This window comes from Populus nigra, chromosome 5 (genome assembly GCF_951802175.1).
Source record: "Populus nigra chromosome 5, ddPopNigr1.1, whole genome shotgun sequence".
NCBI lineage: Eukaryota > Viridiplantae > Streptophyta > Magnoliopsida > Malpighiales > Salicaceae > Populus > Populus nigra.
The window spans coordinates 3132417-3148470 of record NC_084856.1 but is presented as its reverse complement, the minus strand read 5'-3'; the positions used below and the strand labels follow the sequence as shown (position 1 = coordinate 3148470).

Here is a 16054-nt window from a genome sequence, read left to right as displayed (position 1 = left end):
GTCATTCAGGGTGCCTCTAGACCCATCAAATTATCTATGTTACATCGGGTCAATCTCCATGTGATTTAAAAACAGTTTTTACTTTAAAAAATATTAGTAGCGCTAGATATTTTTTATATTAAAATTATTTTGACCCGATCCACATTGCAATGCAAACTAGTGAAAACTATTCAATAAAATAATGTTATGACAAATATGTCACTGACTTGAAAATACATTAAATTGTGATTTGAGGGCATGATGATCTTGTTATCATGATTCAATGTCATTTTTTAATTGTTTATGGATGAATTATTCTTTTTAATTTTTTAGAAAAGTTAAATTGCTTAAATACCTCATGAACAAAAAAAATAATGATGGCTTAAGCCCATGGGATTTAATGTCTTTTATATATATTTATTATTAAAGTTAAATTACTTAATTATCTATGGGTTTAAAATTAACAAAATTATCATTTAGGAGTGTTTTGATAAATTTTTTAAATTGATATTTTTTTGATTTGATAATTCTATTTTGAATTGTTTGGAAATTGAGCTTTTTAATGAGCTTTGCGTTTTAGAAATTAACTCAGGTTTGTAAAGTTTGTTCAGGTTCGCTTGTTTTTATTTTATTTTATTTTATTTTTTAAAGTTATATTTTTTAAGTTTTATGTTTCAATATTTATTCAGTTGTAGACCGAGCTTTGTTATTTTATTTATTTATTTTCTATAAGATTCTTCACTAATTTAAAAAATAACCAAGGTTTTTTATGGTATTTTTCCTTGTTGTTCTTTCTTGAATATACTTTGGCTAATTACTATTAAATTGATTCGAAATTAAGCTTATTGATTCAATCTAAGTTTAGAATTAAATAAGTTGCGAGTTTGAGACCCTAGTTTAGATTTAAAAGGTTCACCTATGTTTACTTGATTTTTTTGTTTTTGTTTTTCTAAGCTTGTGTTTTTTCAATTTAATCATTCATCGTTTTTATATTATTAGTGGCTAGGTTTTGCTTTTTTTTTTAATCAATTTTTTATATGAATTTTTTGATAATTTCAAAATAATCTAAAGTTATCTTAAGTCTTTTTGTTGTTTTTACAAGTTTCCTGTTTTTTCATTTATTAGGTCTATTCCTCGAGTATTATTTTTTAAAACATTGCTTGAACATTTTTTTTTAATCAATAAAAAAAATATAAATATCAAGACCGCAATAGAGTGCAGACCCAAAATCTAGTTGCATTGTATTCTACTATTCTTACTTAATTTTATCAGCATTTAAAGCGGGGCAGGAGTAGAGGCAGGCGAAAGGTTTGCCCGGTGTGATATCTTAACTATGTTTTTTTTTTTTTTTTTTTTTATGTTAATATATGTAATTACCACAATCCTTTCCTCGTAAAACAAATCTAATCATATAATCTTTATTTTTTAACTAAATTTTGCTCTATTAAGATTAAAAATTAAGTTTCTAACTTTACTTTATAATTAATGTTTATTTTTTTAACCATGTATACATGACAATAATGATAATTAATTATTATTGTTAATTAAAAATATGTAAAATTATTATGTTGGTTTTCTTACTGTCATATGATATCTTTTTACCAAATATCACACGGTATAGGGTACGAGTTGGGTAGTAGATATAATTTAAAAATAATAATATAAATAAACCTGGTAAATAACAAGCATATAATTTAACACTATATAGATGATTTTTAAACATAAAAGAGTCTTGAATAATGTAATTTTATATTTTTAAATCATATTTAGTATTGATAACTTAAATACAACATGGAAAAATATAACTACCGAGCATGTGAGAATCCTTGCATAAATTTTGAAGATGTGATTTTATTTTTAAAAGAGATTTAAAAAAAAAACATGAAAAGAGGTTAGAACGCTTTAGGTCCCGTTTGGGAACGTGGCTGCGGTTGTGTTCCCAAAAAATTTGAATTTTTTTTTTTGCTAAAATTTAATATGATTTGTATGTTTTGGATCGTTTTGATGTGTTGATGTCAAAAATAATTTTTAAAAAATAAAAAAACATCATTGGCATGCATTTTGGCACGAAAAGTTATTTGAAAAGCACCCGCAATCACACTGCCAAACACGCTCTTACTCAACCTGATCATATCGGGTGTAGATAATGGGTTCGGATGTGCTGTGTTGGGTGTATAAAAAACCCACTCCGACCTTATCCGTTGCTATCCCTACCTAAGTGGACAACCCAATAATCAAGACTTGCAATTTCCACCAGAGGGTCTCCGGTTCTAGGTGGCCTGAGATCTAGGGAAAGAGAAAGCGAAAGCTTTTTACTTTTTTTCTTTGTTTGTTTCTTCTGGTTTAGCTAAAAATTTAGATCTTCTATTAATAAAGAGAAATAAAAAGACAGCTGCACCGCCAAAAACCAAATTTGTCAAAATTACAATAATGGAGGATTGCTTGAAAAAAGCTACATTGTGGGTTTAGGTGATGATTGATAGCGTGACGGATTGATACCGTAAAAATGATTATTTTTTAAAATATTTTTTATTTTAAAATATATAATAATAATATTTTTTAATTTTTTAAATTTATTTTTAATATTAATACACTAAAATTATTTAAAAATATAAAAAATTTAATTTAAAGTATTTTTTTTATTTTCTTAAAAGCGTGAAGCCATTACAAAAATAAACATTGTTTCAGTATATTTTTAGTATTGTGGTAATTTTTGTAATTATAGTAAAAAAACACTTTTAATTGTGGTTTTAAAAAAAAATTAAAATAAATATGTGTTTTGTTAAAACTACCGTGAGATGAATTATTACATGTAAAATAACTAAAAATAAATTATTTTAGTTTTTATAAAATCAAGATTTGAAAAGTAATTGCATAATTAAACCAATGTAAAATACAAAAAAACTAGTTAACTGACTAATCGAATTTTCATATATAATTTGATGAAAAATAAAAGCTACTAGAGATTGGTGTCTTAAGCCTTCATTTGATGTTGTGTTTCAAAATAGAGGTTGGAAAAAATTTGATTTTTTTTCTTGGTTTTATATTGTTTGATAGGCTGATATAATTTTTTTTTTTAAAAATAAAAAAATATTATTTTAATACATTTTTAAATAAAATATATTTTAAAAAATAATTATTATCATACTCTCAAATACCCTTTAAATAATATAGTCGAACACAATAATAATGTGCAAAACACCTTAAAAAAAATTTGATTCCACAATAATCAAAGCGCATATGTTTTTGCATTTCAAAGTTTTTTTTTAAAAAATAATTTTTTTTATTTATTTTAAATTAATATTTTTTTTATATTTTCAGATTATTTTAATATAATGATATAAAAAATAATTTTTTAAATATAAAAATTACATTATTTAAAATAATAAATAGTTTAAAAAACAACTTCGTAATTTCAATTAACTGTCAGCAAATAACCGGTAGCAAAATGGCTTTTCGCTATCGTGAAAAAGCATCTGTCCGTTTCAATGCTCGTGAATAGTGCCGGGCAATTGTTTGTGGGCTGGGCTAACTATTGGCTAAGTTCCAGGGAGTTAAGGTCTGTGCTCGTAAGCAGCCCGCTTACAAAAAAAAAAAAAAAAATTCTCTGTACGGCTGCTTTTCTCTAGTACAGAACGCAGATGTCGTTTCAAAGCGAACAAAAGTTCTGCTTACCCAGTCAAACTTCTGCAGAAACTGACCGTTATTACTACCAATAACTGGTAATTAATGCTATTCTTTTACTTGATTAGCTTAATTAATCTCCGATAATCTCCTTTCTATCAGCTTAATCCCATCCATATATTGCAGCAGCTTCAAAATCTCTTTGCATTTGTAGTTCTTTTCATTTCAGTTAATACTGGTGACGGAAACAATGATGCTGATGATCTATTTGTTTAATCTAATGTTATCTATTTATTTATTTATTTCTGTTGAATTGGTCATTTTTTTGGGATTATTCACTATTACTTGTTAGGTTTATTGTGAGTGCGTTGTTGTAGTCATCAGGAATTGGGAAATTTTCCAAACTATTAATTTTACGCTATGTAAATGGATTTTCTATTCAAAACTTATGAGACATTTAAAAATGGGAATTTATACCATTTGATGCAAGTTATGAAACCATGAATGGATCATTTGTCTTTGTCTGAGAATACCATCGACGCTGAACATTGCAATGCTGATTTCGTAATTATTTAAAACTTTTTTTCTTGTTTGACTTATTTTATTGGCACGTTATGGCCATTAGCATGCTTCACTATCACCTATACTTTTCTTGTGTTTGTTCAAACTGTGGCCCTACGATGTTTACTTCTAGATAAGCTGACAGAATTTCTTTGTCGCAGTTCTATGTGAGGTGAACACAGAAGAAATTCTACAGAAAGCATGAATCCTTTGTTGGAGGGCTTCCGAGAGGAAGCTTTGTGGTGAAAGGGTAAAATATTTTAATTATTCTTATTCCTGCCATTATTGAGTGCTGTCTTGAAGTGAGAAAATGGCTTCTTTCTTTGATAAGGGAGGAATGCACCTGTCCCGGAAAGTAATACAGAGATAAAATGGCTGTCAATTTTGAAATCAAGTAGTAGTAAGTCATCTTGTGATTCAATAGCAAGAAGAAATTAGTTATCATTTACATGGAAAAAGTTTGAAAAACTTTTATGACTGCGTGCTATCACCTTTCCTTTATATTGTTGTCTAACACGATGATTTGCATCATGAAGATACTTCTTCAAGTTAATAAAATGATTCTTTTCTTATCAATAAGATATGTCTTGATATTGGTTGATTGTGTCATCTTTGTCACGATTTCTTGAGTTTCCAAAAATTTTGTGGGTGGCATTATGGTAGATACAATGTAAGATGCTCGAAAGAATGTTTCAATTCTCTTTTTTACGGTAAGGCATCAACATAATGAAGTAGTTGTTTGGGAAGAAGTTACTCATTGATTCACCTCCATCTTCTGTTGTCCAAATCAACATAAGAATTATCTTAAGAAGTAGAAACAATGAAATCGAATGACCTTGTTAAAAATCCAAGTTTCAAAACATAGTTGAAGTTACTTATAAAGACATGGTTGCACACTTGCACGGATATAAGCTGAGAACAGCATCAATTGCATGTTTAGCTCCCATGACCTGAATAATATATTGTATTTTGATGTATCCTTATAAAACTGTAATGCATCTCGTACTGTTATAGTTTCACTAAGAAAAAATTGATGATGTAAGTTTTTTGCTGGTGAAAACCAGAAGAATCTCTGCTTAATTCATAAAAAAAGTATGGATCATATGGACTATAGATTCAATAAAATTAGGAGCAAGTGGACTAAGATAACTCATGCAGTAACTATTTATTTTTAGGAGCTAATCTTTCACAAAGATTGCCCTTGCCTTGACATGGACACATCACTAACCAGAAGAGTCAATAAAAGATTAGTGCCAGTTGGCATTCTTATCATGTAATAGGCCGTCCAAATTGATGGCTACTGACCCTAGGTTGAATCATGTCAATTTTTGTCACAACTACCTGGTTTTCTTGTTTGTTGCTGGACTCTATCATGGATGCACGCACATACACACATTTATCTTCACAAGTGTACATTTGCAATTTCTTTATGGAATTTTTTCGTTTCAGTGTCTCCTTTTGAGAAGTCTTTTACTCACCATCAACAAGGAATGTATAAATAAATGAGTACATCAGCAGTAAAGTGCCTGTGACACCACTACGGACAAGATAACACAGATTGTTTGAAATGGTTTAACTGTACTTAGTGTTGACCCATGGATCCACCAGTGGAGGAGAGTAATCAAATTGAAAAATTTGAGGCAGCACGTGAGGATACCAAAAATTATGTGGGGTGCAGTGATAGCATTGCGGTATGTTAACACATTAACTTACGGAAAGTCTAACCCATAACAGAATTTGTTGGAGGAGAAGCCATGTAGTCAACTCCATCTAGTTTGGATTGAGACTTAATTGAATTGAATTAAGCAGTGATAGCATGCTGTATGGAAAATAATGGTGTTTGCTCCATGGCAACAACCATTAGAATATATTCACATGAAACTTTTTGATAGTCTTGTAACAAGCAGTTAGATAGATTTTGTACCCTATGAGAGAAAGTAAAATAGTATCAAATGCCATCGTCATCATTTTGATAATGAATCCAGAAGTGGCTTACTCTGTTTTTGCTTGTTTATGCTGGACTAGCAGAATTTTGAGGTTTTCACCGGTCTACTTTGGACCTCATGTAAGCATATGCCTGAACAAAAGATGATTCAACATTTCCTTACCTGCAATGCTGAGAGGACATGGTAAGTCAGATGAAAGCTAAAACTATAGTTCAAAGATTAGTCTTGTTGCTTCAATATTACAAGTTCTACTTGCCTTATTGCTTCTCCCATATGTAAGAGACACCCTTTTTATGTTAGGTGCTCCATTTGCTTCGGTTACAAAGGGGTGTGTACCATATGACCTTTATGGGAGTAGTTTCCATGATCAATAAACCTTCCATCTAAGAAATTTCAAAGTTCTTTAGATCAGCTATACTCTCAACAATATAGTGTTGCCAAAAAATTAGATGTAGCTCATAATTAGTTTCTGAATAGAAAAACAAAATTTTCCTAGTTCTGCCATATGCCGAGATGTAAACCTCCATAAGTGATTGTCATCACTAGGCTTCTCATTGATTTAAAATGTCAAGATAATAGTCACTGAGTTCTTAGCTATTCTTTTATGACGTGTGGCGTGTGGCGTGTTACAACTAAATTTATGAATCAAATAAACAAGACCAAACCTAGAAGAAACCCAGAAGCATTTGATATGCAACCCGAAGTTGATGTTTTAATTATTTTTCTAGTTAATTTTGGATTTTAATTAATTATTTTTAATTAGTATTTTACTATTTAGGTATCCTAATGCTAGATAGATTCTATTAATTATGTAAGTTTTAATTAGAAATCATTTCTTATAAAGGGTTTAGTTTTAATTAGAAATCATTTCCTAAAGAAAGTTTTAGGATTAATATAAATAAGGATGTCTAGTTTATTTTAAGATCAAGATTATTATTCAGACTTTTAATAAAATGCTAGAGATTTTTTTTTTAAATTTCTCTATAGTTTAGGTCTATAACCTTAGAGGTTGAGAACCTAGCTTTTATCCATTCTGTACATCGCGTCAATTGGTATCATAACAGGTGAGCTTCTTTGATGAACAAAGATGATAGCAACCCACTTTACAATGCAGGAGTGGAGGCCTCTCAGGCGTTATACGGGCTCAGAAGCAAAACCTTGATAGTTGAGAACAGAAGTCTAATTTGGAGCAAACCATAACAAATTTAGCTTGACTAATGGGTAATACAAACATGGATCATGAAGAGAAGAAGAATTTACCTGGAGACTTACCTTGAGGCATGCCAAATCTTAGACCTATTTTTGAAGATCCATCTAGACAACTAGTTGTCCATATGGAGGGTGCTGGTGGATACATTTGATGGGGGTTATAGGACTTCAGCATTCAAAGACAGACTACTACAACAAACACATTGATTTTAGCATCAAGATAAAAATCTCGGCATTTAATGGAGATTTGAACACAGAAGGATTTCTTGATTGGGTCGCTGAATGTGATAGGGCTAAAAAGTACTCAGGTTTCTTGGAAGAGAAGATAGTGAAATTGGTCGTATATAACTTAAAGGGTGGAGCTTCTTCCTGGTGGAAACGATAGACATGTACATGTTTAAAAGAAGGAAGACAACCTATTATGTCATAGACATGTATAAGGCGGTTGTTGCATGAGAGATTCTTTCCTCTTGACTATGAGCGATATTTGTTCTAGCGGTATTGAGATTGTTCACAAGGTAATAAATTTGTCAATGAGTATACAATTGAATTTCAAAGGCCGACAAAATGTAACAAGCTCCACCAGATAGAGAATCAATAGGCTGCAAGGTTTATGAGAGGGTGAAAACCAATAATCCAAGTTAAGATCGGAGTACAAATGTTGTTTACACTTTTTAAGGCAAGGAATATGGTGTTAAAGGCAAGAGTTTTTACTACATCAAGAAAGTGCCGATTTTTTCTCTCAGCTACACCGTTTTGCTGTGGTGTTGAAAGACAAGAACGTTGAGAGATGATTTCTTTACTTTGAAGAAAGCCTTAAAACTCATTAGACATGTATTCACCGCTAGAATCAGAGTGCGAGACCTTGATGCTGGCAGAAAATTGAGTTCAAGAAGTGCAAGAAATTGCTTAAAAACTAAAAAAAACTTCAGCCTTAGCTCGGAGGAAGTAATCCCACATAAAACGACTAAATTCACCATGCCAAGCCATGATAGCCAAATGCTTTAAATATGGAGAACCAGGACATCGTTATTAAGCAAAGCTCTGGTTTTTACACTTTTAGATTTTGATAAACTGTTTGAGGTAGAATGTGATGCCTGTGATGTCAGGATTGGTGGAGTTTTATCCTTAGAGTAGAGACCCATGACATTTTTTAATGAGAAGTTGAGTGATGCTAGATTAAAGTGGTCCATATACAATAAAGAGTTCTATGTTGTTTTTGGAATTCTTAAGAAATGGGAGCATTATTTGATTGGTAAGGAGTTTGTGTTGTATTCTGACCATGAGGCGTTGAAATTTTTACATAATCGAAGGAGAATAAGTAATAACTTGCATGCAATCACTTACTTACAACGGTTTCCAATCAAAATTCTATATACGGTTGAAGTTCAGAATAGAGTTGTTGATGTTTTGAGTAGAAGAGCAACATTGTTGATTACTCTAAGAAGAGAGATCATTGGATTAAGAATATGCAGATTTTTTATTAAACACTATAGAGTTTTCTCTAAATTTTTCTATAGCTTAGGTTTGTAACTTTAAGACTCGAGAACTCTAGTTTTATCCACGCTATATGCCCCGTCAATTGATATCAGAATAGAGTTGCTGATGTTTTGAGTAGAAGAACAATCTTACTGGTTACTCTAGTGGGAGAGATCATCGAATTCAGACTATTAATAAAACACTAGAGAGTTTACTCTAAAGTTATACAGTTTAGGCCTGTAATCTTTGAGTTTGAGAACTCTAGCTTTTATCCACACTCTACGCTGCTTCATTTTAGACCTCTTTCAATTGCAATGGTATATTGTTAACATAATTATTGGCTTTATAAATTAAAGTTGAAGATTTAATGATTCTAATCTTATCAATATTGATCGGGTAATTTGAGCTCAAAATTTAACTAGGTGGGTGACATACAATGTACAAATGTAGTAGATTCTTTACTAGGATAGTTTGGTTAGTTTATCCTGTTAAGACATCAACGTAAGAGGAAGAAGTTAGGGAATAACTTTGTTCAGTTATACTTTCTTCAATTAACTGATTTTATGATACAGACTTCAGAAATTTGAAATATGAAATGACTTTGGGCTTGTATAAGTTAAAATTTCAAATTATAGTCAATCAAACATGTGATGCATAAATAGAAACTTGATATTCTATCAAATCCATATGATTTACTGGGACATGTGGTGGGGACACCAGACCCACACTACAAATTACACGAGTATATGGACGAGGACGACATAAAATAACCTAGCTTGTCACCTTTTAGTTGGGAGACTAAGCATATTTCATTGTTTTGTTTTATTTATTTGGGTTATTTATGTTAGACAATTTTAATTGATGGGCTGAGGCTAATAATTGGATGTTTTAAGATTATGCTATTTATATGTTTTTCTTTCAGCTTGTAAGACAGTTTTTGATGAATTGAATAAAAATTACGGAGTTGCAAACTTTTTCAATCCCCATTCTTATCTTTTCTGGCTTTTTTTTATCTCTTTCTTTGCTTTTAATTCTTATCTTCTTTTTTTAATAGCTTCTTTTTTCCCTGCATCAACATGATTGGATATTCATACTAATTGAAGCATTATCTTAATTATGTTTCACTGTCATGTCCTTGCAAAATATGTATGTTTGAGTATTCATTTCCATAATATATTCCACAGGGTAGTTAATCATAATATATTGCTTACTTTAACAATACCTTCAAAAATGGTCCAATGAAGCTGGTTTTTGGCTGGAAAAAATTAAAACACTATATTTTGTAGAAATTTAAGAATTTTGCTGCATTAAAAATACGGGGATTGTAATGTAACTTCAGTGATCTTGAAGCAGAGTAAGAGGAACAGAAAATTGAGTGGCATGAGATACCCTGCCAAGTGACTATTTAGTAATTGGAGCTACTAGTTGAGGAGTCATGGACTCATCAGTAACAGAAGGGTCAACTGAAGCACAAGACGATTGATGCCAGTTGGCAATCCAAGCATGCGTGTCACAATTGTTGGACACTGCACAGCCCTAGGCCAATCACTTTTTTGGCTCCTGGCTGATTCTCTTGTGAACTGTCTCTCTGCACTTGTATGCCACACACATAAATCTTTGATGAAAGCTTTGGTCTTGCAAGGTCCGACCATCTCATAGATGCAAGTTGGAAAACTTGAGAGTGGTCATTCATAAAAAATGACTTTTGAAACTCCCCCTCCTAAAATGCTAAATAGCAGGACTGCCTTCAAATTCTACCCAATGAGGCAGTGTCGGATTGATGACCTAATTTTTCATGCTCAGTCCATTTCCAAATAGGAGCTTGATTCGGTTTCTGTATGGTGAGTTGAGTGCATGGGGAGATTGCATAGCAAATAAAAGTTCTTGCTCCATGGAAAGCATTCATTGGATTGGGTGACTGAAACAGACAAATGTTTTGAACTTTTAGATGGCCTTTTAGGAAGCAATGTTTATAGAGGTTTCTCTGTTGTCTTGTGTCAAGGTAAACAGTTTCAAGTTTGTCCTCACCGATTTATTGCAGAAGCATCCAAAGAGGTGACAGAGAATCTAAAATTGCAAATGTTTTTATCTTTGCTAGAGCATTTTGATGTTATTGAGTGATAACAGTGTGCTTTCCCTCCTACTCAACTTAATAGCAGGCTAATACTTAGCTTAAAGGTTTTAGTCAGAATTTAAGTCTCATCGTTTACTCAAGTCTCCAGAGTTGGCTGATTTTGTTTGTCTTGTTTATGTTGTCCTCGCAGAATTTTTGGGACTTTACTAGTCTGCATGGACCTTCCATTGCACACATCTGAAGGGAAGATGATTTAGCATCCCCCTCGCACCAACTTTGATAACGAGTTGTATGAAAAGCTGCTGCTTTGCCTTGCAGGTCATGATGGTTACTGACACCTAATGTGTTGCACAGTGTGTGCCTCATCGTTTTTTTTTTTTTTGGGGGGGGTGGGGGGGTGGGGGTGGAATCCCTATAGTCTGTGTGTGTGCATTTTAGGCGTTTTGGACGACTGAACAAGTCAAGAGGAGTTAATCAGAAAGTGCGATCTCTCTTGTATCATCATCTAACTTGTTTTTGGAGGTCTCATCAGCCATCACCTCTCTTCCTGTAGCAAGTTTGTTCGACGTCTTTTTATGATTTATCGTTGCTTGTCTTCATCTGGTTGCAGTGGAAAATGCATAGTAGCAGGATAAAGAGTGACGTTTTATATGATCTAGTAGCAATTAAATAACTGTTTGGTTCGGATACAGCAAATATTCGGAGGGAAGGTCTGGGGCAGAAACCAACCTTTTGTTCTTCAAAAATTCTGCTCGCAGTCGGAAGTTTAGGCTTCGATAAAGGCATAGAAACAACATAAAATGTCCATCTCTTTGTGAATCTCCTACATTCTAATTTGATTAGACATGGTTCCCCAATTGAGAGACAGAATTACGAATATCATCTCGAGTTTGGTCTCTCAGAATGTTACCGACTGTTCTTGAAGAGGCAAATTTTTGTAGTCCATTGCCCTTCAGAACTAGGTAAAATATTAGTGTTTGAATTCTATTTTATTTTTGTTTGGCGGTAATGAATTGTTAGGTCAAAAGTGGTCGGGCAGCAGCTTGTGTACATGTTGTCGAAGCATTTTTCATGCTCCAGCATTAAAAACCCAGAGCGCTGAAATTCCGGGTCTCACTTTCTTGGACCCCTGCTGAGCTGAAAATTAAAAAACACGGCAACAAAGAATTCTGATCTCTACTGTCTAGTAGACCACTGCAATTTCCTTGAAATTCCTGAGGACTGGAAAATCTTAAAGAGAAGCTGCTGCCTGCAATTCTTGTACATGAATCTGGGCACTGAGTGCTGACTGCTGATCCAGTAGTCTTTAGCCGACTAAATAGCAAATAACGTCCATCGAGTAATTAAGAAGGAAAGTGGCCGAAAACAGCCAAAAACTCGAAATCACGTCATCAAAATTATTAGGATACCATTCTATGGTTCCGTGGTCCTACTCTTTAGCTCTTCATTTTTCTCATCCGTGACCTGCAAGATTTAAATATAACATTCAAACTAGATAATCCAAACTCGGTCTTTGTCTTCCTTCTACTGGTGCATTGACCCAAAATTGAGAGGAAGGAAATCTCTCATAGTCACGGACCCACTCTACTGTCCCAGCTAAAAATCCCGGAAGTGTATTCTCAGCTCAGGGACTTTGAAAAGGCTCCTCCTATTGGATGATGATGATGAAGGTGTAGAAGATGGGGAATCAAATAATTATTGCCTTTACGAGCGTATCCAGAAATTGAAAAAATCCATATGATTTTTTCTGTTCGTCCTCTCAAATCTTCTTTCGTGGATACACAACACGACATGGCATCATGACCCTCTTGTCTCGTGAGGTGAATTTCCAATTCTTAGGATGACTTTGATTTTTCTATGTTAATACTTAAATATCATGCACGACGTAAACCTTTTTTACAAGTCAAACAGAGAATTTTGAAGTCGCTAAGGTTCGATGGACAACACTAAATTACATAAAAACCCCAGTTTTTTCTGGATTTGAACTGCAAACCTTTAAATCGAAACCTCAAATTCTAAGGAATAAATTGTGTTTTTTCAAATCTTAAATTACAATCCTAAACTATATAAATAAATTTAATTGCATAGATTTTGAATATCAATAAGCATCGAATCCAATGATCTTTTTAAAAAATAAGAATCCACCATGTAGATGGTATATTGTTGTGTTTGATGCAATTTTGGAAATTTCCATGCGACCAATATAAAGAATTTAATATCATTAGCTGGAAGTCAATTGCTATCGGCACTCAGTTTGGTTACTTAATCCAATATAGTACAAATCTAAAATCCAACTTGGAAGAGACTGTAGAAAATGGAGATGATTTTGCAAGTTTAAAATGGTATTTAAGATAGAAGTTATTTTATTTAAAAATATTTTAAATTAATATTTATTTTAATTTTTAAAATTTATTTTTAATATTTTCACATTAAAATAATTTTAAAATACAAAAAAATAATTTTAAAATAAAAAAATTAAAATTTCCCATCAATATGGTTGTACCAATAACCAGCTGAGAACATGATAGTCTTGTACGCATGTGAGTCTGACACGTGTATCGAGGCTGCGGGTGGATCCAAACTAAGTTCTCGTGACTTAATACCTTTCTCGTGAGGTCATCATGTGTCCCTAGAGTAGGGCCCGCTGCTCGTTCTTGGTCCCTCCATTGTTGCTGTCATCTTGGGCCGTCTGTGGATTTTGGGCCTGAGATTCTCGTCATGCCCCCATGAAACTGAATCGTCCGTGCCTACATACGCGGAACCAGCTTGCCAAGTTTTTTTTTCCAAGGAATTTGATAACAAATTCAATTAAATTACAATTAATTATCATTGAATCTGCAATAACTAGTAAATTACCATTGAATCCATGTTTATTGGAAAATATTTCGAGATGGATAATTAAAAAACACCTCTTATTTTCAATTTGAAAGATTTCTTTTAGTCTTCCCTACGTTAAATGATTAGTGTTTGTTTAATTTGTTGTTCAAAATTTATAATTATTAAACCTGATTTAATATACTGAATTAGTGATTTAATAATCCTGAGTCTAATTTAAACTTAGATTTATTTCAAATAACTTATAAAACTTGAATAAAATCTAGCTGGATCAATATCTTTAATTTTTTTTTATAAATAAAACAACATTGGTTTGGATAAATTTATTAATTCATGTAAAAACTTTGAGTCATTCTTTCAATAAATACAAAAAAAAGCTATTATTATTATTATTATTATAAGTTGGAGTCTCCTAAATAAATCTGCATGTACATTTCTTGTTACATTTAATCTTGAATTAAAAATGGTATATTCAGATTTGTGTCCTTGTTCATGATTAAGGTTTGAAAACAGAAATCTTTCTTTCGTCGTGAAAGTAAAAGATACGAGGTTGTTGGGTGACATAATAGGGCATCTAAAAATACATGATGGCTTGCACTTTGCAGGGGTCAAGTAAGAAGAGGTTCAATTACAGTAGGGTAGTTGTTGAGAGATCTTGGATCGGCATCTCCTCCACTGCTTGCTTTCAAGTCTTCTCGGACTTTGATGACATCTGATCTCGGCAGTGCCTGAGCTATTTGACCCTACGGTGACTAAAATTGTGCCTTAATTGACCGAGGCATAGACCTTCAATCGGTATTTGCACCAAAGCTGTTTTTTTTTGTTGTTGTTATTTTTAGTATCGTCTCCATCACGCTTAAACTAGAACAAAACCTGCTCGGCGATGAGATTTTGGGGCTACCGAATTTGGAAACGGAAATAAAAAACTTTATTTATTTATTTTGGTTCTTAAGAACATAGCAAACAAATAATTGACTGTCAATTTCTTTATGAAAACAAAACCAGTTTTTTGTTTTTATTTTTAATAATAATATATCAAAACCATAAAAAAAACACTTAAAAACATCAACTTGATACGTATTGGTATTTTTTCAAAAAAACAATTTGGAAAACAGAAACAACAAGCCTAATAGACATGACGTGGTGGTGTTTTTACTTAGCTTGGCTGAGACCATTGGTGCTTAAATCCCTGTCAATGTTGTGATGTAAAGACGAGTCAAATTTAGGGTACATGTGTACACAATACGGCTGGCGTTCTGGCGCTGAGCATTGCCTTCTGTTTCCATACAAATCACGGGAGAATGGTCTGGTCTATACAAAAGGGGACAATTAGGAAAATGATAATAAGATCTTGAGGGAGGAGCTTACCAGAACATCCATCCAACGATGGATGCACTAATGCAATTATGTCATTCACTGTGTCCTTGGGATAATAGGAAAGCCAAACCTAATTAATTGCATGAGAGAATCTGGCAATAGAAGAACCCGTGAAGAATAAAATGGCCCACAAAGGGGCTATTCTGCTTCCCACTGATCAATATGCCTCCCTGCATGCACAAAGGATAAGCAACTGTGTGTGTGTATTACAACAAGAAATATGAAAGACTACAACTAGATGAGCATCATAGCTTGATATGAATAATTGTATTCTTCAAAAGGTCATCATTTCATACTTGATATCTCCACTGATCGTGGAAAACTTGGGTTCAACTTATCACAATCTAGGCATCTAATTCAGATTTTAATAAATGTAATTAATTCGCTTTCACAGCCTAGATATATGACAGCTAATCTAGTGTAGTAATTCTCCCACGACATGTTGAAATTTTTGCAGGCAAGGTACCGAAAAAAATGGGATTAAATCTTGAGAAATGGTAGGGGAAAAGTCACACCGATAGATGGTGCCAACCTTAATCCTATCGAAGACACGGTTTCACTAAATCTTGATACATCAGCTGTCATAAAAATACATGGAGCAAGAGAATTCCAACACAAATGGGATTTTATATATATATATATATTGCGTTTAATTTTCTACAATTTAAAACGGCAAGAATTTTCTACAGACAAAGACAAACGAGAGTGCCGTGGTGCCTCCAATTCTCTACAAAGGGTATTCTTTAAATGATCTGGAGTTTGGTAAGTAAAAAGACTAGACCTTCCACGTTTATTTGTCCACGATGACTGACTATATTATTAGTAACAATTTGTCATATAATATATCTGTTAGGGATGACTTGTGATGGCCTCATTCAGTTTCCGGTCTGCTATTTATCTCTTTTTAATGTTCAATCTAGTGCTTGTTTACCTACTTATTTTAAATAAATTATTATCTTGATAATATGAA

At 32.6% G+C, this 16054-nt stretch overlaps 1 long non-coding RNA gene across 4 annotated transcripts; it reads left to right on the top strand.

Moving 5' to 3' along the window:
* Nucleotides 1–3564: 3564 nt before the first annotated feature.
* On the top strand, nt 3565–11261 carry LOC133693929 (uncharacterized). 4 transcript variants are annotated; one of them, XR_009842204.1, is made up of 6 exons: nt 3565–3701; nt 4326–4414; nt 4496–4564; nt 5614–5855; nt 6193–6293; nt 11063–11261. It is a non-coding gene; the product is annotated as an uncharacterized LOC133693929 (long non-coding RNA). The 4 variants fall into 4 exon arrangements; XR_009842201.1 differs by lacking the exon at nt 4496–4564; XR_009842202.1 differs by having other exon boundaries at nt 4326–4564.
* The last annotated feature ends 4793 nt before the right edge of the window (nt 11262–16054 follow it).